We start from the raw sequence: 24,742 nt of genomic DNA on the forward strand, positions 1-24,742 counted from the left end.
GGGCGACACATTAACACTTAAAAGGGGATAAGTGTCTTTTCTGCTCCCGGCATTGCCTCTTATCTGCTTCAACAACCCCACAGCCTGCACTTGGGGGGAAGATGCCGAAGGAGGTTGCCTTGATGATGCAGCTGAGCATCCCACCAACCTGCCCCTATATCGTGAAGTTTATTGAGTGGTTTGACGGTCCGGAAAGCCACTCAATAATACTAGAGAGACCTGAGCCATGTCAGGACTTGAATTCCTACAGCATTGACTGCGGTGGCTTCATAAGCGAGGAGGTGGCACAGCTGGTGCTATTACAGATGTTTCTGGCCTTATTTTTCTGTGAGGAGAGGGGCGTCCAACATGCAGACATCTGAGCCCAAAACCTCCTCATTCAGAGTGAATCTCTACTGGTGAAACTGATAGACTTTGGATGTGGGAGTTTTCAGAAAGACAGCCCCGATCCAGAAAACATAGGTTAGTGAATAAAAGATGTTAATTATACAGAAATATCACTCCTTTATACTCTGTTTGCTTTCTGTAAAATAGTGAGATGTAAAGTGAGTTTATCAGTGTCTGTGGCATCTTCACGCTCTCATCTCATTCATTTTTTCTGATTTATAGGAGCAGCACTGCATCAGGCCCTGGACTTTGATGCTGTGTACAATATCGTGCGCATAAGCACAATGCTGTTTCGTCTAGTATGTGGAATATTTCCTGTTCGGAGCCGAGAAACTGGCTCTCTGCAGGTCCCCAGAACAGTCTCAGAAGGTTAGTGTCAGCAATGTCACACTGATCATGCCTGATGAGAGAGCCCTCTCACTTTAAATAATATTCCAACTCCAACATTTGTTTTCAGAATTTAAAAATGTATTGGATTGGTGCTTCAACCGAGACCGAACGAAGCGTCCCACTCTGGAGCAGATTGCTTCCAATCCTTGGCTCCAGAAGGGCCGGCAGTCGGTCTTGAGCAAGACCTAGGTAATAATAAACTCTTCACTTTGTCATATTGCCGGCCTCAAAGCAAAATGCACATTATAAAAGCCATTCTGGAACTGACAAGTTGATGATGTTGGGTAGATCTAACAAACTCAGCACAGACCTGATGGAAGTGCAAAAAGACTTATAACCCCCACCTCTTATCTTTTACACTATGGAACAACTTCCCTGTCTCCTCTATCAGTACCAATGCTGGAAAAGGGAATGGGTGGAACAGGGGTTCAAGATCTCATTTCTAACACTCAGACATCTCAGGTTCTTCACAGTACATAGTCTTGCATCTGCTAAAACACTAATTCACATAGTATTTTTTGTTCCCTGTCAATACATCATGTTTTGCCTTTTACAGGTGAATGGAAGAGCAGAGGGAACAGGCACATTGCGATCCTACTGCTTCTTTTTGCATGCGGTTTTAGTCGGCGCTGGGGACGGTTCAGGCTGTTCCGCCAGTGAGCATAAGACAGCCCACAGTCCAGGCCAACCCGCCTGAGCATAGCCTCGACCACCCCGCTTCCTCAGCTGCAGGAGGTCCTGTCGCACCTCCTCCGTTCTAAGTCTCAGTTCAAAACTACACTCTACATCCACATTCAATGCACTTTATTGTTCAATTACATTGTCAGTTTCTCATTGTCTGCAGTACCAAGCGACCACAATGAAACAGCAGTTGGGAGTGGCACTGGAGATACCTGGCACCTTCATAGCCAACTCCAGTATGAAATTAGCCAGCAGCTGACACGAAGACAAATGCAATCAGAAGCAGCAGCTTTGGATAGCGCAGGCCACTCTACTCCCAAACCCACCTCCAGTAATTCTAAAAGTTTATATTTGTCTCAGTCTTTTATATGACATGGATAAATTTTCACAGATGATTTATTTTCAATGTATGACTAATAACTGAACATAACATTAATTGTATAGTCATTTGCTAAACTACTACAGGCATGCGGGTTTGCATATCTGAAACAAAAGGTAAACGAAGGCCCCCAAAAATATATTAATGCATTAAAGTTTCTTCTCTGGCTGCTCTGGTTTTAAATATCATCTAATATTTTGTAATTCTGGATGTTACCCTGACTAGCTGCTCAGTGTTGATTTGTGTCCCACTGTTTTTCTCTGTGCTGTAGAACGGCTGGAGGACATTTATACTGAAGGGGCCTTAATCGGCAGTGGAGTTTATGGGAATGTGTATGCCGGAATCCGGAAGAAAGACGGATTACCAGTAAGATATATCTTACATTAGATCTCAACAAGCATATACATATGATATGTACAGTCTTTATGGAATCCATGTTCTTATAAGAAGTGCATTTGTATTTGTGTTAGTTCGGTTCGGTTCTGTGCAAATTCTCTCTATAAAAATAATCTCTAATCTTCCCAGGTTGCAATCAAAGAAGTGCGCAACGATGATGGGGAAGAGGTAGACATAGTAAGTAGCATGTTGGGCGACACATTAACACTTAAAAGGGGATAAGTGTCTTTTCTGCTCCCGGCATTGCCTCTTATCTGCTTCAACAACCCCACAGCCTGCACTTGGGGGGAAGATGCCGAAGGAGGTTGCCTTGATGATGCAGCTGAGCATCCCACCAACCTGCCCCTATATCGTGAAGTTTATTGAGTGGTTTGACGGTCCGGAAAGCCACTCAATAATACTAGAGAGACCTGAGCCATGTCAGGACTTGAATTCCTACAGCATTGACTGCGGTGGCTTCATAAGCGAGGAGGTGGCACAGCTGGTGCTATTACAGATGTTTCTGGCCTTATTTTTCTGTGAGGAGAGGGGCGTCCAACATGCAGACATCTGAGCCCAAAACCTCCTCATTCAGAGTGAATCTCTACTGGTGAAACTGATAGACTTTGGATGTGGGAGTTTTCAGAAAGACAGCCCCGATCCAGAAAACATGGGTTAGTGAATAAAAGATGTTAATTATACAGAAATATCACTCCTTTATACTCTGTTTGCTTTCTGTAAAATAGTGAGATGTAAAGTGAGTTTATCAGTGTCTGTGGCATCTTCACGCTCTCATCTCATTCATTTTTTCTGATTTATAGGAGCAGCACTGCATCAGGCCCTGGACTTTGATGCCATGTACACCGTCATGCGCATCGGCACAATGTTGTTGCGTGTGGTCTGTGGAACACTACCAGTTCGGAGCCGAGAAACTGGCTCTCTGCAGGTCCCCAGAACAGTCTCAGAAGGTTAGTGTCAGCAATGTCACACTGATCATGCCTGATGAGAGAGCCCTCTCACTTTAAATAATATTCCAACTCCAACATTTGTTTTCAGAATTTAAAAATGTATTGGATTGGTGCTTCAACCGAGACCGAACGAAGCGTCCCACTCTGGAGCAGATTGCTTCCAATCCTTGGCTCCAGAAGGGCCGGCAGTCGGTCTTGAGCAAGACCTAGGTAATAATAAACTCTTCACTTTGTCATATTGCCGGCCTCAAAGCAAAATGCACATTATAAAAGCCATTCTGGAACTGACAAGTTGATGATGTTGGGTAGATCTAACAAACTCAGCACAGACCTGATGGAAGTGCAAAAAGACTTATAACCCCCACCTCTTATCTTTTACACTATGGAACAACTTCCCTGTCTCCTCTATCAGTACCAATGCTGGAAAAGGGAATGGGTGGAACAGGGGTTCAAGATCTCATTTCTAACACTCAGACATCTCAGGTTCTTCACAGTACATAGTCTTGCATCTGCTAAAACACTAATTCACATAGTATTTTTTGTTCCCTGTCAATACATCATGTTTTGCCTTTTACAGGTGAATGGAAGAGCAGAGGGAACAGGCACATTGCGATCCTACTGCTTCTTTTTGCATGCGGTTTTAGTCGGCGCTGGGGACGGTTCAGGCTGTTCCGCCAGTGAGCATAAGACAGCCCACAGTCCAGGCCAACCCGCCTGAGCATAGCCTCGACCACCCCGCTTCCTCAGCTGCAGGAGGTCCTGTCGCACCTCCTCCGTTCTAAGTCTCAGTTCAAAACTACACTCTACATCCACATTCAATGCACTTTATTGTTCAATTACATTGTCAGTTTCTCATTGTCTGCAGTACCAAGCGACCACAATGAAACAGCAGTTGGGAGTGGCACTGGAGATACCTGGCACCTTCATAGCCAACTCCAGTATGAAATTAGCCAGCAGCTGACACGAAGACAAATGCAATCAGAAGCAGCAGCTTTGGATAGCGCAGGCCACTCTACTCCCAAACCCACCTCCAGTAATTCTAAAAGTTTATATTTGTCTCAGTCTTTTATATGACATGGATAAATTTTCACAGATGATTTATTTTCAATGTATGACTAATAACTGAACATAACATTAATTGTATAGTCATTTGCTAAACTACTACAGGCATGCGGGTTTGCATATCTGAAACAAAAGGTAAACGAAGGCCCCCAAAAATATATTAATGCATTAAAGTTTCTTCTCTGGCTGCTCTGGTTTTAAATATCATCTAATATTTTGTAATTCTGGATGTTACCCTGACTAGCTGCTCAGTGTTGATTTGTGTCCCACTGTTTTTCTCTGTGCTGTAGAACGGCTGGAGGACATTTATACTGAAGGGGCCTTAATCGGCAGTGGAGTTTATGGGAATGTGTATGCCGGAATCCGGAAGAAAGACGGATTACCAGTAAGATATATCTTACATTAGATCTCAACAAGCATATACATATGATATGTACAGTCTTTATGGAATCCATGTTCTTATAAGAAGTGCATTTGTATTTATGTTAGTTCGGTTCGGTTCTGTGCAAATTCTCTCTATAAAAATAATCTCTAATCTTCCCAGGTTGCAATCAAAGAAGTGCGCAACGATGATGGGGAAGAGGTAGACATAGTAAGTAGCATGTTGGGCGACACATTAACACTTAAAAGGGGATAAGTGTCTTTTCTGCTCCCGGCATTGCCTCTTATCTGCTTCAACAACCCCACAGCCTGCACTTGGGGGGAAGATGCCGAAGGAGGTTGCCTTGATGATGCAGCTGAGCATCCCACCAACCTGCCCCTATATCGTGAAGTTTATTGAGTGGTTTGACGGTCCGGAAAGCCACTCAATAATACTAGAGAGACCTGAGCCATGTCAGGACTTGAATTCCTACAGCATTGACTGCGGTGGCTTCATAAGCGAGGAGGTGGCACAGCTGGTGCTATTACAGATGTTTCTGGCCTTATTTTTCTGTGAGGAGAGGGGCGTCCAACATGCAGACATCTGAGCCCCAATTCTCCTCATTATGAGTGAATCTCTACTGGTGAAACTGATAGACTTTGGATGTGGGAGTTTTCAGAAAGACAGCCCCGATCCAGAAAACATGGGTTAGTGAAGAAAAGATGTTAATTATACAGAAATATCACTCCTTTATACTCTGTTTGCTTTCTGTAAAATAGTGAGATGTAAAGTGAGTTTATCAGTGTCTGTGGCATCTTCACGCTCTCATCTCATTCATTTTTTCTGATTTATAGGAGCAGCACTGCATCAGGCCCTGGACTTTGATGCTGTGTACAATATCGTGCGCATAAGCACAATGCTGTTTCGTCTAGTATGTGGAATATTTCCTGTTCGGAGCCGAGAATCTGACTCTCTGCAGTACCCCACAGCTGTCTCAGAAGGTTAGTGTCAGCAATGTCACACTGATCATGCCTGATGAGAGAGCCTGACAAGTTGATGATGTTGGGTAGATCTGACAAACTCAGCACAGACCTGATGGAAGTGCACAAAGACTTATAACCCCCACCTCTTATCTTTTACACTACGGAACAACTTCCCTGTCTCCTCTATCAGTACCAACGCTGAAAAACGGAATGGTTGAAACAGGGGTTCAAGATCTCATTTCTAATACTCAGACATCTCAGGTTCTTCACAGTAACTTGTTTCAAGGTGGGATTTCAGGTTTTGGACATATTGGGAGTGTGAGCCTGGCTGGTGATTAACCGGTAGGCCGAAGGCTAGATCGACTGGTAATCTTGGTTGTCGCCCAAACATCAGTTCTTAGTACAGTTTTAAGCATGTACTAAGGGCTTTACATAGTCTCGCCAATGATTCTTCTTCTGGTTCTCTAGTATTCCCAGCATATTCAGTAGGGTCCTGTTGAAACGTTCAATGTGGTTCCCTCTTGGATGGTAGGGTGTAGTTCGTATTTTCTGAATGCCAGCCAGTTCACACAGCTCTTTTATGGTGTGAGACTCAAAGTGTGGACCTTGATCACTATGAAGCCTCACTGGAAAACCATAGTGCACAATGAAATGGTCCCATAAGCATTTGGCAACAGTTCGTGGTCTTTGATTTGAGGTGGGTATTGCCACTGCATACTTTGTAAAGTGATCAGTAATGACTAGGATATCTTTAGTGTTGCTTGAGTCTGGTTCTAAGGTGAAGAAATCCATGCATACGTTCAATGGGCCGTGTAGCTATGATGTTCACAAGGTGCGGTTTTCTCTGGCAAAACCTTGCGTCGTACACAGCAGTTACAGGTTTTGGCTTTCTTTTCCACCTCAGCAGACATCCTGGGCCAATAAAATCGGTTCCGAACAAGGTCTAGGGTTCACTCCACACCCATGTGGCCCATCTCATCATGAAGGATGTTCAGAACTAGAGATCTCAGCTTCTCAGGCAGCACAAGCTGGTAACGTGTTTCAGCACCTTCTTGCCGCTTTCGATACAGAACACCACTTTGCACTGCAAGTCTATTCCACACTCTCAGTAAAAGACAGAGTTCTGGGAGCTCTTTTCTGAGGGTCTCTCTCCTGACTCCACTTGATCGAGTACTTCTCGAATACAAGTGTCCGCTTGTTGCTCTCTTCTCAGTTCAGATGTTGTGAAGGAGGGAACAACAGGTAACCCACCAAGCTGATCCTCCTTTTGAAAGCTTTCTGGGACAGCCCTTGTATGATAAGCAAGTGAGAGGATCAAGGGAGTGTTTGAGCATGGACTCCCCTAGCTCACTATCTGACAGTTGACAAACTAAATGTTTTTCACCAATGGCTTTGACTGTACTCTCATTTACTAAATTTGGAGAGTGAGATTCTGATAAATGTCTCTGTGTGAACTGCTGCATTCGTTCCAGCTCTTTCCTTGACGACACATCATCAGGTAGGCTGTCGTGGACGTCTGGACAGTCCGTCTGCATCCTGATTTTGCCTACCTGCTCTGTACTGCAGCTGGAAATCGAATGTTGACAGAGCTGCTAACCATCTGTAGCTTGTGGCACCGAGCTTGGCAGAGGTAAGGATGTATGTTAATGGATTGCTATCAGTGATAACAAGAAATAGGTTTCCATAAAGGTAATCCTGGTATTTCTCAGTCACTTCCCATTTGAGAGCAAGAAATTCCAATTTGTGAGCAAATTGGAGCAGGATACCTTGATTCACACCTTGATAGTCCACGGCATGCATAAACAATCACTCGCATCTGTCCTTGTTGCTCCTGGTAGAGAGCAGCACCAAGACCTGAGGTGCTAGCATCTGTATGCAAAGTGTAGGACAGCTTAGGGTCAGAAAACCCGAGAACAGGAGCAATTAACTTTTGAATGATGCCGTCAAATGCCACCTGGCATGAAGCGGTCCACATATCACCAAACGAGTCCTTTGGGTGGTGATATTTCTCTGTGCCCACTTTGGTATTGATGTGTTTTCGCAGAGGTGGATATCCAGCAGTGAGCTCATTGCCAAAGTGGTAAAACCCCTCATAGTCTTTAATAAATCTGCAGTAATAACCACAGAACCCCAGGAATGTTCTCAATTCTTTCAGGTTTTTTGGTTTTGGCCGGGTTTTTAAAGCTGTGACTTTCTCAGGATCTGTTTCAATACCTTCTTCAGATACAATGTGGCCTAGATACTTTACAGAGCTCGGAAAAAACTTTCATTTCTCCGGTGAGAACTTCAAGCCATACTCTTTCAGCCGGCTGAGCACCCTCAGCAGTTTTTCCTCATGCTCCTCTAATGTTGAAGAGAAGATGATCAGATCGTCGAGAAAAACCAGAGCTTGTTTTAGATTCAGTTCTCCGAGACAACGTTCCAGTCTTTGGAATGTTCTGGGGGCGTTTGTGATACCTTGAGGCATCCTGTTAAACTCAAAGAACCCTAGAGGGCAGACAAATGAGGTTTTGTGCTTGTCTGATTCCTCCATTTCTATCTGGTAGACACCAGATTTAAGATCTAGCTTCTGAAAACCATTTGAGTCCGGTCAGTGCTGAGAAAGACTCTTCCAAGTTTGGTAAAGTGTATGAATCCTTTATTGTTTGAAGGTTCAGCTTTCTATAATCTATAGAGTCTAATATCTCCATTTTTTTCTGGACCACCACGACTGGTGAGGAGAAGGGTGATTCAGACTCACGAATGACTTCTGCTTCAAGAAGCTGCTGAAGATGGTTGCGCACAGCCTCTATGTCTTGTGGGTGTATTGGCCTTGCTTCTTCCAAAGGTAGAATCAAGGATTTCTAGATATACACCGGGAGGTGATTCAAGTGTCAGGTGTTTTACGATGTCAATGGCAGGTGATGAGAGACTTTCAAGGAGCCTCCGTGATTTATGTAAATCTGGTTGTCTGGTGTCTTACAAGAATAGTTCCACATTAGAACGCCATGTCTCATAATCTACTTCAGTGTTGGGGCGGGGGCTGTGCCCAGAGAAAGGTCTGAGTCTAAGGGGTGCATGCATTTGCAGAGCATTATTTTCACTTCTCACTATGTGCTCAACTATGACTTTCTGTAACTCGGGCGGGTTAACTTCAGTAAGCTTCAAAAGTAGGTGTTGTTTTCCCAGTGGAGGCCGATAATTGGGGACAACTCTGATCGGGGGGTTGAATTTGCTGTTCTAAAGGTGTGTGGAGTTGAGGACCAACATGTGTATCAGCCTGTGTGACACACACCTTCGGGTCATGAAGTGGGTCCGGCTCCATGTGCTCACTTTGGGACTCCAAGTCACCTGTGTCAACAGCTTTGCTGGTGAAGGAAAGCTCCTCTAAGACAGCTGCAAAATCCTTGCCGGTCTGCTTCGCTATGTCTTTCAGCTCTGTGGTGTATGTCTGTGTCACTGTTTTGCTGACTAACGGTGTGTACACACTGGTTAAGGCGTCAATGTGATATATAATGTCCGTTAGGGATCTAGGCGAGAACTTATATGGCAATAAAGGTGAGAGTGACTGAACAGCTGCGCCATATGTGCATTCTACAATAACCTGATCACCTGATCCTAAATGAGAAGAGGCTACAGGAATCATCCTTTGAATGGAGCCATACTGTTTAAGAAAGTCATGTAATTCCTCATTTACCTCTGTGCCGGCCAACCCGCTAACTATTACAGAGTTATGGATTTTCACACTACTCAACTGAGTCGCTCCCATCTTTTGTCTACTTTTAAAAGTCTCTGGTCTCTAATACTACGCCTACTTGAACCACTCCTGGCTGGTTCGCCATGTTGTGTAACGTTCGTGTCACTGAGAAACAGAGAACATATGCTATTGGGACAGTTCTAGGTTCGGAAGGAGTGGTTTGAATAGCTTAAACAGTGGATAAGTAGACCAGAGATAAAACCTTGGCTTCATAGCCGGCAATTTTACTGAAATTGCACACACAATCACACATACACACAACAGTAGCAAAATTAATTTGATTCAACTTCCCCTCTTTCCCTTCCTTTTTTAGATCCAGGATAGGTTTTGGTAATTACTATCCTAGTTTTAATTAGTTTTGTCAACTAGATGTTTAATTTTTTTCCTAAGACCGGTCTGTATACTTACTCTTGGATTGATAATTTGATTCACTAAACTATTTACCTTCTTCCCTTCAGTAACTCTCAATCTGAAAGAGTCTGCAACTCTTAATATGGCACCTTTCTTGAATATACTGACCTTTTAAATCAGTGTTCTTTTAGAATACAGCTGAAAATATACTATTCAAGTCAAATCAAATGAACAACATGGCAAAAGAATTCAATAATGAAGAGTAGGTATGTGACGAATCCCGCATTCAGCAGCGGCCATTATCTCCACACTTACTGCTAACGAACTGTTGTGTCACGCAGAGGGGTATCCTAGGAAAAGCGGAATTAAAATTGGTTCGTGTTGGGTATTCCACGGGAATCCTTAGCATGACACAAAGAAGATCCCTTTGTATCGCCTTGATTTAGAAATTTTCAATTTGGTTATGTTTTTCATGTTGATCGATTTCTTTAAACTTGTACGACAAATTCAGCAGCCAAACACTCCCTTGTGAAATATAGGAGACTATTCGAAGGTAAGTTGAGATCATTAACTATGTTTCAAATATAACATGACGAAGTTTCATAGAGGTCTGACGATCAGAAATGAAGAATTTGGCTCCGGTCAAATGTGGTCTCCGAGTATGCGGGGCAGCCACCATTTTGGAACAATAAGAAATCCATGAAAAATAACGTTCAAAATCGGGCCTGATTAAATTATTCGAGTAATGTAAAAAATGTTAATAATACTTTTAATATATTTTAAAGCACCTTATTTTTAACATAACCATGATATTCTTGGTAAAACTTATCATATCAGAAACACAGGTTATTCAGATCTGAACTTGGTGTAAGGAGGAAATATCTTAAGGAAAATAATGAGATGCTGCCAAATTATTCTTCTGAATCATTCTCACAATCACTTCTTGCAGATATTGAAAAAGTGGCATACCATTATCAAAATCTTTAAAAATTAACTGACCCCAGAGTTAGGGTCAGTTATTTCTGTATTCAGTTATTGAATCAAGTCAGTCTAGAGAATCAACACCTGAACGTCAACCTCCTTCGTCACCACTAAACCTCAGGCCACCACTTGCATCTTTGCCATTGACACCACAGGATGAACCACAGCCATCTACACTGCAGGAAAAAACACAGCCATCAGCACCACAGTATGAACCTCAGCCATCGACAAGTGCTGCTTTGCCAGACAATCGGCCACCTTCATGCCAGCAACCGTCCAAATCAAGAACCCCTCTTACCCCCTGCAAGTTGCAGCTCAAGAAACGCCTAGAGTTAATTTCATCTCAGCAATCAGCCATGCAGAAGAGGTATCAGGCAACCATAAAGGCTCTAAAACATCAAGGCAAAACTCCAAAAAGGATTGTGAATCAAGCAATAAAATGGAAAACAGACAGAATAAAATCTTTGAAGCAAAAACTTAGTGGACATCCCCTTGCAATTGAACTTGCCGAAACCAAATGCCAACTTCATAAACTTACGACTGCACATGAAAAACTGAAAGCTTATTATAAAATCAGAAGAAACTCACTGTCCAATCCTTGCAGCACTAAATGTTACAGGAAAAACTAAAATGCACTGATTCAGGATTTACAGAATGAGAACCTTCTGTTAAAAGATAAAATTCAAAAAAAGATAATGAGACTGGCAACTTGAAGAGTGACAAATTATACTCCTGTAATATAAGGATGATGGTTTTTTTTACCATATTATTAAGCAAGTGCCAACAGCAAACATACCAATTCTGTTGCGCCAAATTCTTGTACATGCCGGGAATAAAGCTGAGGACATTCCAAACCACAGTACCGTAGAACTGATGGCACGTGAGGTAGGTGTAATATCTGATCCAGACTGCTGAAGAACATATAGAAAATGAGAATGTAACTATTGGCTTCGACGCAACTACACAAGAAGGGAAACATGTCAATGAAATACATTTTACGATGGAAAAGAAATGTAACGTGGCCGCCATAGATGAGTTGCCAGGAGGCACTGCTGCTGATTATGCGGAGCATATTTTAAACACTATTGACAACCTGTGCCAAATATACTGTTACTTTCATGAGACTGACGAGCTAGAACAAAGGAATGTAAAGAAAAAGATCATTGGAAATATTGAGTGACCGTTGTGTTTGTAATAGGGCTGCTTTACGGATGGTATGTTCTGAGTGGAGCAAGGGTTTAAATGAATTAAATTGTCATTTACACCCTTTAGATTCCATAGCTAGTGCTACTCGCAGCGCTTTAAAAAAATCTGAAGAATTGAAGGGAAAGCTGTTTGGTTCGGATTCTATTGCTGCAAATCTTATACTTTCCATTAACAAGCTTCGCTTTAAGAATGGAAAGGGAGACCCTCGTGGGTTCATTTCCTTCTTAGATAAAAATAACTTACCTCGTGGACTTCTGCCTCGTTACCGTGGCAATCGCCTTCATGTTTTGTTCCTCATCAGTGGAATTCTTATTTATTATTATGACATCATTGTTGATTTTTTTAAAGACTGGAGGAGTCTTGGTTGGAGGACTACGCCTCGCTATACATCAGGACTTCACCAATGAACTTGCAAAAACGTCAGTGTGTCAGTGTGAACGTTTGTGTTTTGGAATTAATGGGCAAAATGTTAACTGCCCCATGGATGAAAACATTACATACCTCTAACGAAAATGAAATTAACCATGTAGAGGGTATTGAGGTTGTCCAACAGGTTACATAGAGGCTGAAGGTAGCAATAGATAACCCAGAAAATCTTCTTTTATCAGATACTGATCTATTTGGCAACACATTAACAGCAGATGCCACTCTCATGAAGTTGCGACATGAGCTGCAAAAGGACTTTGCCATGAAATGCATGTACAACAAACTTACGACAGCCTGTCTTAGTGCAACTCTACAGGTGTTGGAGCGACAGTACAGCACATACTTTACATTACAAATTACAGATAAATTAAAAAAGGAGACATGCACTGCAAGAAGTCATGACATAGATGCAGAGGAGATAATGGGGTTGTTTTCTGCCTCTCAGAAATCTTGTTGATATTTTAGAGGGCAAAATTGTCCGAGGACAACATGGGAACTGACTTGGTAACATATACTGGAAAAGTGGAGAAATTCAGAAAGGCATCTGGGAAATACAAGGTTGTGTATTGGCATGTAGATGAGGAATATGATGATGCTACAGACTGGGAAATGTCAAAGTATGCCATGGCCTCCGATCTTTTGCTTGGGGATCTGCTTATTGCTGAATAACTTACCTGTCATTCCAATGTCATAAGACTGTTACTTTGTTTCTTGAGCTGATTGACTTTTGTCTATGATAATAAGTTTTAGAGAATTTCTGAAGTTGATGCCACAGTTAATACACAGTTTACTTATCTGCAATGATTGACTATAGATATCTTGGATTATTAAGTTTAATAGAGTTTCTGAAATTGATGCCAGGATTTATTTGATTACTGATTCCGGGGATGTTTCCATTGTGGTAAGTTCATGCAGAAACACAGCTTTCTAGCAATGAATTAAAATAAAATCAATTCACAGAAAGTGGTATTGACTGTATTGCTACATGTTAGCTTATCTTTTCAGATATCTAGTAATGGAAATATCTGAACATGATTTTTTTATTTATGTCCAAACTTAGGGAATAACTGGGCCATTTATTCATTAATTACCTTATTAACTAATAAAGCTATAATCAGCTGATAGAAGGAAGTCTTGTCTATGTGGAAACTACACTTTTAGATGATAATCTAGTGCTAGTCATTTTTTCTTTCAGTCATTGTCAGATTTGGGGAATTTCTGAAGAGCTTCAATATCAATTGTGCATGTCACAACAAAGCAAAAAGCTTAATAACGGGGTCGTGCTAATTAATCAATTAAAATTACAATTAACTGAGAAATTATTATGAATCAGTTAGTTTTCACAAGAGGATAATATATTCTCACTGTCCTGAAAATTTCACTTTAAAATATTGAGAAACAAAAAAGCAATTCGCGGTCACAGTTTTCACATAAAACAAGACTTTTAATTGCCGTACAAATCAACAGTAAAATTAGTGTAACTTTTTTGTTTCTCAACCGATTTTCAAAATCTTGGTGTATTTAGCTCTTTCCAAGCCCTATCCTGTCATACCATTCTTAGATTTTTTTTTACATTTTAATTTTTTTGTCACATACCTATGAACAGTACATCACATAGGATGTTTTTATAATATGATTCAGTTCAATGTTCCGTTCAGTCCTCATTCATTTAATCAATGAGAGGTAATTGCACAATCCTACCACAATAACAGTGAGATAGTCTTCCAGTAGGAAAAATAAAGTTCAAACCGTGTCCCTTCGAGCCGGTTGTGACGTTGTCTCAGCCTCTTAAAGCGCGAAATCCTTGGGCAAAGCTCGCCATCCGAAGTCCTCGTGCACGCGCGTCTCCTCACACATGTACACGAGATAATGAACTTTCGTCGTTATCCCTCGATGCCCGGGAAACTCTGCTCAACGCCATGAACATTATATTTTTTTTGTCAAAAGTACTTAAATCTTAACAGTTGAAAAAGAAAAATAATCAGTTTCTGTTTCACGGTTAACTCAAAATGGCTATTTTTCCACTACACATTAGCCTCAGTACACATTAGAATATAGAACACATAAAATAAAAAAATAAAAAAAAACATCATTTGTACATTCAGTTGTCAAGTAAAACCGAAAAATAACCCATTTACTATGAATTATGTCAACGTTTTCCGTTCGAAAACGAACTTCGGTTAAACCGTTTACTCGTACAACACACTTCTCTCAAACTCCATAAAAACACAACAAAACTCACCAAAACTTCTCTGGTTAAGGTCGCTACCGTTTCAACAATCTGCAACACTGTTTTGACTGGAAAAGATCCGAAATTCACTTTGAAAACTAGAAAATTATTCTAACTTCGCGTCTCTGCCGCTTCTTTAGTCTGCTGCCGTTAGTCTCTCTCTCCTATGCACTATATTACTGCGCATGCGTGAGGAGGGGACAGAAGCACGCTGTAGGAAGGTAACACCAAAATCATAACATTTTTTACATGTAAATGTTTTAACGTGTAAATTAGACTATTTCACAAATCTTTGTTTTCTGGCTTATCTCATAGTTAATTATTTGTTAGCATTTTATTTATTTCACTATTTATAATATTTGTAACCTGGGTTACATAAACATAGGGACTTTTTAGACCATTGTAAGGGCATGGTGTAGGGCACTGCATCCATTTCTTTTAATATTAATATTTTCATATTGTTATTTTCTTTGCTTGTTCAATAGGCCAGTTCTCTCCTGCCACGGGGTAGGCTGGTTTTCCATTGCCTTGTTTGTCGTAAATCACTTTGGATAAAAGCATCTACCAAATGAATAAAGGTAAATGATTATATTCATATTATTTATCATTATTGCACTGGCCAAGTTTGCATTGCGCCAAATATCTGTCATATGGCAATAATACACCCTGAATGCGCCAAATATCGAGCTACATCCCAAGGTCTACATCCATCTCACCAGTTTAAAAACTCCGCTCTAAACCCCAAAAAATGAAAATGCTCACATATATTGCAGCACCGAATTGGAAACAATTTCACAGCAATTAATGAATTTGTTCCAGATCCATCACAATATTTTATTGTAAATACATAATGACTGAAAATACATAGTCAACCAAAAGAAAGACAGTATTTTTTAAGATTACATCCAAAATCCCTCTGATTGTTTGTAAGCTCTCTGTGAACCATGACTTTTGCTGTAGGATGCAACTGAGTAAATATCAGGAAAATCCTACTAGAACACTTTTTTTGTTACAGCCTCAGTATGGGTGCACTCTATTTTCATTTATGTAATTCCAAAAGACCCTGTTAGGAACATTACGGCTTTTAGGTTGAGGGTGTTATAAATGTTGCTGTTATGAACACTGATGTCACATTTACGCATACAAAAGGGCTGCATATGCTGAAGTACGTCTTGCTTGGAGGTTAAAGGATTTTTGCATTTCTTAATTTTATGGGAAACGGGCAGTTGTGCCTTTCACCATGCATTAAGGTGTGTGTGTATATATGTATGTATGTGTGTGTAACCACGTTATTCAGTTTGTGTATAATTACACAAAATCGGTTTATTTCGAATTTAATAGTTATAATTTGCTATCGCCACACCCCCTCATACTGTGTTAATGGAAGATTCACACAAGGCAGACAAACCGGTTACATAGACTGTATAAGAACAAGTATGCAGAGGACAGAGAGAGTGAATCTGTCACGATCTGGGGCGAGCAGACAGGCGATCGTGCGGGTCGGCTGGTAAGGAGCAGGCAACAAGGCAGATATCGGGGCAAAACTCGGGGTTTATTAGGGAACACGGACTAGGATACGAGGGATACCATTACCTAACCACAATGACGGACAGGGGAAACAGGTCAGACCAGGACTTAAATACACCAAGACTAATAAAAGGAATCGGACAAAGCTGGAGACGATCAGGGAAGCACACGTGGGTAATCAGGGGGCATGGCACACACGAGGAGTGAACGAGCCGGGCATGACAGAATCATCCCGCTCGCATAAAATTGACAGGTCGGGTCAAAGGTCACAAAGATCAAAGGATTGGGATCAAAAGGTCTGAAGGGGGCGGGGCCAGGCAGGGCCCCACGTGACGTCGCAAATATTGTTCATGGTTATTAATAATTTCCAGATGTTGGGGATATGAAATTAGTTATGGTTGGTTATTATTTATTCAATTTGATTTAATTCAATTGTGTGCTTATGGATACAAGTGTGATTGTGTCTGAAATGCTATAGCCTGTGTTATGAGGGTGCTGGCTCAAAATGATCGAGTGTGACCGTCTGCTGCTGGGGTCTGGCGCTGGCGCTGCCGTGGCGGAAGGTGAATGATTCCGGTCCGGAGGCTGGAAATGTTGCGGATACTACAGTCCTCTGAGGCTGGTCCCACTGCGGCTGGGTCTCTGCGGCTCCCCCCTCTGTAGACTGGGTCTCTGTAGGCTGGGTCTATGCGAGCTGGCCCTCCGTGGCTGCCCCCTCTGTAAGCTGACCCTCTGTAGGCTGCCCCTCTGTAGGCTGCCCCTCTGTGGTTGGTTGCGTCTGCAAAGGACTTGGACATTCTGAGAGCAATGTTGGAGCGAGTGTTGTACGAGTATGAAAGAAACCCTGTGAAAGTGAGAGAGCATAGAATGAGAGGAGGTGTATCCGACGTTATCCTCCTCCAATGAACGCCCCTCCTGCAGCAGTTCGTATGTGTGTCTGTGAAAAGTGGCGGGGAGGCGAGGGGGAGCGTGGGGGTTAGTGTGTGACCACCACCACTGCAGCATTCCCACGTTTGTACACCTGCCTGTTGGCTAAGAGACAATAGAAAAGCCACACATCAAATTGATATTTTGCCTTTCAGTATACAACAAGTTGAAGTTGGGGGACCCAGTAGTTTTACCCATATCCTGTTTAGTTTTCCCCATGCACCTGTTATTTTCTCCCGTCGTAGATCATCCCTGGGTCGAGCTTACCGTCGCTGTTTGCGCATAACTACAAACGAAATAAACACCGTGACGATCAAAAAAATTAGGAATCCCCGGTAACCTAAAACTTGACACACCGTATTTCTCATTAAAGAATCCTAAGAAAAAAGTTTGTCTTTTCCCGCTCATTTCATCTACTCATAAAAGGAACGCAACCACATGTAGATATTTATTACATTAACACGACTCGCCACCCGTAGCGTCCGGTGAGGCGAGGGTCGAAGAACCCTGTTTCCTTCCCTCCTTAGAGACATTATTAGACATGGTAAATGAAAGGGGGTCTGTTTCAGACTCTGAAGCAGAAGCGGGATGTGGGGTGCCCGGCGACGAGGTCGTATAGTCCCCAGCGGATTCTGAAATGTTGGAGGCCTTGTCAGACGTACAATTTCTTCTCAATGCTGAGGAGATTGAAAATGACTTGGGCCTGGGGTGGGAGGATTTGGGAGAATTTGAAAATGCCCCCGTTGAACAGGAAGGAGGTGGTGGTGACGTGGAAATCATGGATCCCCCACCCGACGGGGTTGTACATCGGCATAAATTCAATAATGTACAGATTAGACGGATTCTAAATATTCCGCAACCTAGAAACGGCGCAAATTTCCGCGAGTACTATGAAAATGTAATCGGAGGGTTTCAAAATATTGTGAATGAGGCAATACCATACGCCGCATGGGGAGCTTATATACAGGTCACCCTGCGTGGTGACTTTTTAAACGATGAGTTGTCGCAAATTGTACGGTATGGGGAGGGGGAGCTGACAGACTTCCAGCAATTGCTGGATCGCCTGGGTCAGTCTAATGAAGAAGTTCTAAACGATTCCAACCTCGAAGTAATCGTAGATGTAATCAATATCCCACGCAGTCGTGGGAACAAACGAAAACTACAGACCTTGCTAGCTACAGAAATAATTTCTAAAAAAGCCAGACACATGTTTATCATTAATAACAACAGCAACGCGTGTTTCGCCATAAATTTGGCGCATCTGCTCCATGGAAATCTCACTGACGCCGAGGGTGAAAAGCTCGGCCTGGAGTTACAGGAGAAAGTGGGATTCCCCCCCCGACCACGCTGTAGCTTTGAACGACATTATCAATTTTGAGAAAATCAATCATTGCAAAGCAGTAGTGTATTATCAAGAAGCGTATTCAAACAATCTCCACATTTACCAGACACCCACACCGATCGACGGTAGACGGCTGGTGTATTTCTTTTTACACAAACAGCATTTTTATGGTATTAAAAGCGTCACGGGTTTCTTAGGGGTGAGCTGCGTTTGCACAAACTGTTTCAAAGGGTACAACTCGCCACACACTCATCGTTGCGGAAAGTTCTGCAACGTCTGTCAGACTAATTGCAGAGAAGCTGGAAGCACACCGGCTATACAGTGTGAGCGCTATAATTTCAGATGCTTAAATAACTTGTGCTTCGAGCGTCACCGTACGCCAAGGGTCTGCCCCGTTAGGGGGGACATTGCTAGCCCCTGTGACAAGTTCAGAAAATGTAAAGCTTGTGGGCTTAACTACTACGTAAGTGACGAGAATCCAAAACCGCATTCGTGCAGAACACCAAAATGTAATATCTGCGACGGTAAACTCCACACAGCCGAACCGGACATATCCACCCCACATCTCTGCTATTTAAATCCACCGGAGAAGCCTAAAAAGGGGGGACGTGGGAAGCAGGTCGCCAAAAGGGGTGAGGGGAGTAATAAGGTCCCCAAATATGTGTTTTTTGACTTTCAAACATCCTAGACCTCGGGTACCCATATCCCCGTTTATGTGTGCGCCATCTCCGATCAGAATGAGACAATGACTGCAAAGGGCCCTGACTGCGCGCTGCAGTTCCTTAGACATTTCAGGACCCCATACTATACAGACGTCTGCTTCATTAGTCACTATGGAAAGGCGTTCTATAATTACATCATACTGAACGCGATGGTGAAGGAAGGGGTAGAACCGCATGTAGTGTCACAGGGGAATAAAATCGTTCTCATCGTGGACAGCATGTTTGAGCAAAGGTACATCGACAGTCACTCCTTTCTAAGCATGGCGTTGAGAAAAATCCCAGAAGCAATGGGTTGCTCGACTCCTGCTATTTTCCACATCATTTCACAGACATGGAAAACTTTGGATACGTACAGTAGGCCCGTACCCCCCTCCCGATCAATTTGGGCCCGATCAAATGCCCGCCAAAGTCTTATGAATGGTACGACGGTGTAAAGCACCAGACCTTTAATTGAGATGATTGCTTACTGTAAGAATGATGTGGCGATTCTGAGAGAGGGCTGCTTGCGCTTCCTGCAAGAGTTTAAAACGCTCACGGGTTGTGATCCCTTCTCCACGCCCACCATCGCTTCAGCCGCGTTGCTGGTTTTGGAGCAGATTGGGGGGATAACCGTAAGAATCGAAGAAGGAGGCTTTCCCCTCTTCAGGTTCCAAAATTATCCCAATCCAGTGTTCACCCTCTCTATTCCGGTCAGGTGTGTTTGCGACCAGAAAAGTGGGCCTTCTCTCTATGCGGCCGGGTAATAAATCACTAGGCCACACACCCCCAAAAGTATCGCCCAGCAGGGGTTGTAATCAGGGGCACCGCTAAGGGGGGGAAAGTTGGGACAATTCTAAGGGCCCACGCCCTTTAGGGGCCCCCAGAGATCTGAATGGGTGTGGTAGGGGGGCCCAACCTCATATTTTGTCATAGGGCCCAAAATTGCTAGCGGCGCCCCTGGTTGTAATAGACATTCCAGCTGGTGAGTGTTCATGATTAAAGGTCCACCAAAACCTGTCTCTTTGAGTTTATTTCAATCACGCTGTCGAAGCAGGCATAGACTATGAGACTCATGGTTCGAGGTAGCGGGGCTCTGAACCTTAAATCCAGACGGCATGTGCCGCTGATGACGGGTGACAGGGCACCACCGTCCAGCTCGTTGTCCCGGGAGAGATTGAGAGCAAATAGCGAGTATCCGTTTTCAAAATCCTCACGGTTAATGCACAGCGCCGAATCCCTTAAATGTCTGTTTGTAGCCAGGAAAAAGTTGTAAAACTCTCTGACCGACTGCCTCGCGTTAAAATCGGGTTGGAATGGTTTGCTAGGTATGTGTCGACCGTTCACAGAGAGGCTCAGAAATTCCAAGTCACAATGCTGAAACCAAAATGGGTTTCTGTTTCGTGTCCCCACGAACGCTGCGTGGTCCACGATCCCCAAAACGATGTAGCGTGGTAATTTACCCTGGAAAAGATTGTCCTGCGGGCAGACCCGCGATTGCGCAGGCAGAGTATAATTTTTAATGACTACCCTGCTTATAGGGTACAGGGCTTTCATAAGAGCGGCCGCGTGACCCAGTGACACCGCTGGGGAGACGTCCACTTTTTTTCACAAACAAGCTGGCCCTCAGTATTTTCAGCTCATAATGCCGCCAGAACGTGGGTCAAAGCGGGGATCAGCCAGTCGGTCCAGAGGTCACGTAGCACAGAGTCAAAATGGATGTAAAAGTAATTCCTCTCGGGCAGAAACAGGCAAGGATGCTGCCTTTGACTGGGATGATCCACCTCGCAGCCGTAGCAGTTCTTCTGCTGATGCTTCCTGATGACTGAGGGTAAAAAGCCCACTATCATCGCTTTTATGCAGTTCAGCATCCCTAGGCACAAAGCAGGTGTGGAGAGAAGCGTGCAGATCTCAGGCATCGGGACTTCTCCAGGGTCAGAGGCGTCAGTGATGGAGGAGGGGTTGGAGGGTGAAAGGCCCCATATTTCCCGCTTTCGTCGTCGGAGGAGATTACGATCACTTCGTTGGTAGAATCTGTAGATGCTGCCATGATGTTGAGGATGGTGATGATTTTGAGAGGGTTGTAACAACGTCCACTTTATACACTGTCTGTCGTGGGTGAAATGTAGGGTGGAGGGGAGGGGGGTGATCCAAATCACATATGGTAATCTCATTCCAGAAAAGCTGCAATTAGACCACGGCCATATATTCACCATTCTGTCCCCACAGCTCACCTGTCACGTCCTACTTGATAACAGTTGTCCGTTCTTCCCGATTGCTAGCATTCTGATCTTTTACTCACCCCACACATGAATATTACATTGTAAGTTTTTTCAACGCTTGCATCTCCTTACGCCCCCGACTATCCTTGAACAGCGCGTGGAAGAAACCCCCCTTTTCTTCAAACATCCGCATCCAAATCACATACGTTATTCTCAGCCCATAACAGTCGCATTTAGGCAGCTGACATATATTCAGCATTCTGTCCTCCAGCTCCCCGGTCACACCCCTCCGATCTTTACCTTTGTCAGGATTTTTAAACTGCATGACCATATTGTAGATGTTCCCCCGATTGTCAAGGTCGGTGCTCTCTTTCATCATCCAGATGATGATAGACTTCAGGTTTTCCCATTCATCTTCAGAGAAACTCAGCAGATGCGGGTCGTCTTTTGGGGGGTCTGCGCCATCTACGGCGACCTGAAACATGTGCAGTTCCTCCTCATCGTAGTCAAAGAGCCAAATCACTTTATCCCCGTTGGGCATCTCCCAAGTAGCCCTCAGGTCTTCCGACGCTCGCATCATAGGTACCCGTCTACGTGCCATATGAATCTTCCTGGGAGCCCCGGGAGGCCGTACACCATCCTCCTCCTCCTGAATCTTTGACCGTGCCGCAGAATCTTTCATTTCGGGCATGCCAGACATGTCTGTATCTATATTCTCTGTATTACCTCTTACAGGTAGGCGTACTGTTCGAAGCTTGTTATGTTCCCCACGGCCCGGTGGGGGGCTTGGCACTCTGCAGTTCAGCATCCATAGGCACAAAGCGGGTGTTGAGAGAAGCGATGTTCCACCGATTGCCAGGGTCGGTGCTCTCCATCATCATCGGGGTGATGACGGACTTCAAGGTTTCCCATTCATCTACCGAGAGACTCACCCGCTGTCGCTCGTTTTTCGGGGGGTCTGGGGCGTTTCCGGCGACCTGAAAGATGCGCAGTTCCTCCTCATCGTAGTCAAAGAGCCAGATCTCTTTATCCCCATTGGGCATCTCCCATGTAGCCCTCAGGTCTTCCAACGCTCGCATCGAAGGTGCCGTACGATTCTTCCTGGGAGCCCCCTGAGACCGTACACCATCCTCCTCCTCCTGAATCTTTGACCGTGCCGCAGAATCTTTCATTTCAGGCATGCTGGACATGTCTGTATCTATATTCTCTGTATTACCTCTTACTGTTAAGCCTACTGCTCGAAGCTTGTTATATTACCCATGGCCTGCTGGGGGGCCGTGGCACTCCCAACATGCATCTTTTGCGGTAGACAAACTTTTTTCTTAGGATTCTTTAATGTCGTGTCAAGTTTTGGGTTACCGGGGATTCCTAATTTTTTTTATCGTCATGGTGTTTATTTCGTTTATAGTTATGCGCAGACAGCGACAGTAACCTCGACCCAGGGATGATCTACGACGGGGGAAAATAACAGGTGCATGGGGAAAACTAAACAGGATATGGGTAAAACTACTGGACCCCCCAACTTCAACTTGTTATATACTGAAAGACAAAATGTCAATTTGATGTGTGGCTTTTCTATTGTCTCTTAGCCGACAGACAGGTGTACAAACGTGGGAATGCTGCAGTGGTGGTGGTCACACACTACCCCCCACGCTCCCCCTCCCCTCCCCGCCACTTTTCACAGACACACATACGAACTGCTGCAGGAGGGGCGTTCATTGGAGCAGGATAACGTTAGACACACCTCCTCTCATTCTACGCTCTCTCACTTTCACAGGGTTTCTTTCATACTCGTACAACACTCGCTCCAACATCGCTCTCAGAATGTCCAAGTCCTTTGCAGACGCAACCAACCACAGAGGGGCAGCCTACAGAGGGGCAGCCTACAGAGGGACAGCCTACAGAGGGACAGCCTACAGAGGGACAGCCGCAGGTTGTCAGCTTACAGAGACCCAGCCTCAGAGACCCAGTCTACAGAGGGGGGAGCCGCAGAGACCCAGCTGCAGTGGGACCAGCCTCAGAGGACTGTAGTATCCGCAACATTTCCAGCCTCCGGACCGGAATCATTCACCTTCCAACACGGCAGCGCCAGCGCCAGACCCCAGCAGCAGACGGTCACACTCGATCATTTTGAGCCAGCACCCTCATAACACAGGCTATAGCATTTCAGACACAATCACACTTGTATCCATAAGCACACGATTGAATAAAATCAAATTGAATAAATAATAACCAACCATAACTAATTTCATATCCCCAACATCTGGAAATTATTAATAACCATGAACAATATTTGTGACGTCACATGGCTCACACCTGGGCCCTGCCTGGCCCCGCCCCCTTTTGACCTTTTGATCCCAATCCTTTGATCTTCATGACCTTTGACCCAACCTGTCAATTTGATGCGAGCGGGATGATTCAGCTTTGAAGAAAATAAAATGCTTTATTTTTATAAATATAGACTGTTGCATAATCATACTGTTGACTTATCGCGGTGTGACCGGTACAATACGAATCCATATTGTGCTTCGCGCGTGCAGCACGGAGCTGCTGCGGCGTATCTGAGCGGTTACCCACACCGCCTGCGTGGCGGCTACAGCAAGGTGCTGCGCTAATTTTCTAATGAAAATGGCAATCAATAATAAAATGTAGGATTTAGAAAAGTCCGAAAAGACCGTAAAGGTTTAACCAGCGAGTCACGTTATTTTGCTTACTCTCCTTCATAGCAAGATCGCAGCTATTAATAGAATATTAGGGGAAGCGCAGTAGTTTTCAGGTGACCTCCTTCACTCTTACAATGGCCACAAACATATACAGGGATTGTTACTATTATGGTCGTTTTTCCATAATGTATCCGGTTCCCAACCTTTATGGGACTCACCATTATCAAAGGTAAACTCACGGTAGAAAGACGACGCTTGCAGTAGAACTGCAGATCCACGTCACAGCAGTTGTGTTCGGGGCTAGGAGGGGGTTGCAGGTTAGGCTTGGGCGGTGTATTAGTTCGAAATGACCCCCTCCCCCAAATTTAACTTATTCAAAGTCAATGGCAGTTAAAACTGGCAAAGTGCTCCCATTGGCATTCAAAGGTCTGCCATCATTTACTGGTCAGTGATGTCATCTGAATGTCAGGTTTGTGGGTGGACAAGCGAGCAGGAAGCGGGGAAAGACCAGGCGGGCAAGCAGGCAGGGAATTCGCGGTTTATTAGGGATTGGACCAGGGAAGACGGGGCAGACAGCGACAAACTCAGAGCAACTAACCTTAACTAACATCAATGACGGACCACAAACAGGGCAAGAGGTGGACTGAAATAGACAAGACTGGGCGAAAATAATAGGACACAGCTGGGCAAGATTGGGGAAGCACACGTGGATAATCAGGGGGCGTGGCACACACGAGGATCTGACGAGCCGGGCATGACACTGACAAATGTCATTTCCATTCTGTGATATCATAAAAACCTTTTCCATTCAGCAATATCACAAAAAACATTATGAAGTACCTTTTTA

General features: G+C 43.9%; 1 protein-coding gene and 1 long non-coding RNA gene across 3 annotated transcripts in view; one reads left to right on the plus strand and one right to left on the minus strand.

The window, feature by feature from the left end:
- Positions 1 to 24,742, plus strand: part of LOC125704955 (serine/threonine-protein kinase pim-3-like) — a 64,762-nt gene that overhangs the window by 22,063 nt on the left and 17,957 nt on the right. The gene's annotated exons all lie outside the window — the stretch shown is intronic.
- LOC125704957 (uncharacterized) overlaps positions 1 to 24,742 on the minus strand; it is a 31,275-nt gene that overhangs the window by 876 nt on the left and 5,657 nt on the right. The window contains exon 2 of one of the 2 annotated variants that reach the window (XR_007381303.1): positions 1,671 to 1,784. This is a non-coding gene — a long non-coding RNA (uncharacterized LOC125704957). Of the gene's footprint in view, positions 1 to 1,670; positions 1,785 to 4,094; positions 4,209 to 24,742 lie in introns of both variants that reach the window. The other variant, XR_007381304.1, reaches the window with a different exon arrangement.

This window comes from Brienomyrus brachyistius, chromosome 12 (genome assembly GCF_023856365.1).
Source record: "Brienomyrus brachyistius isolate T26 chromosome 12, BBRACH_0.4, whole genome shotgun sequence".
Classification (NCBI taxonomy): Eukaryota; Metazoa; Chordata; class Actinopteri; order Osteoglossiformes; family Mormyridae; genus Brienomyrus; species Brienomyrus brachyistius.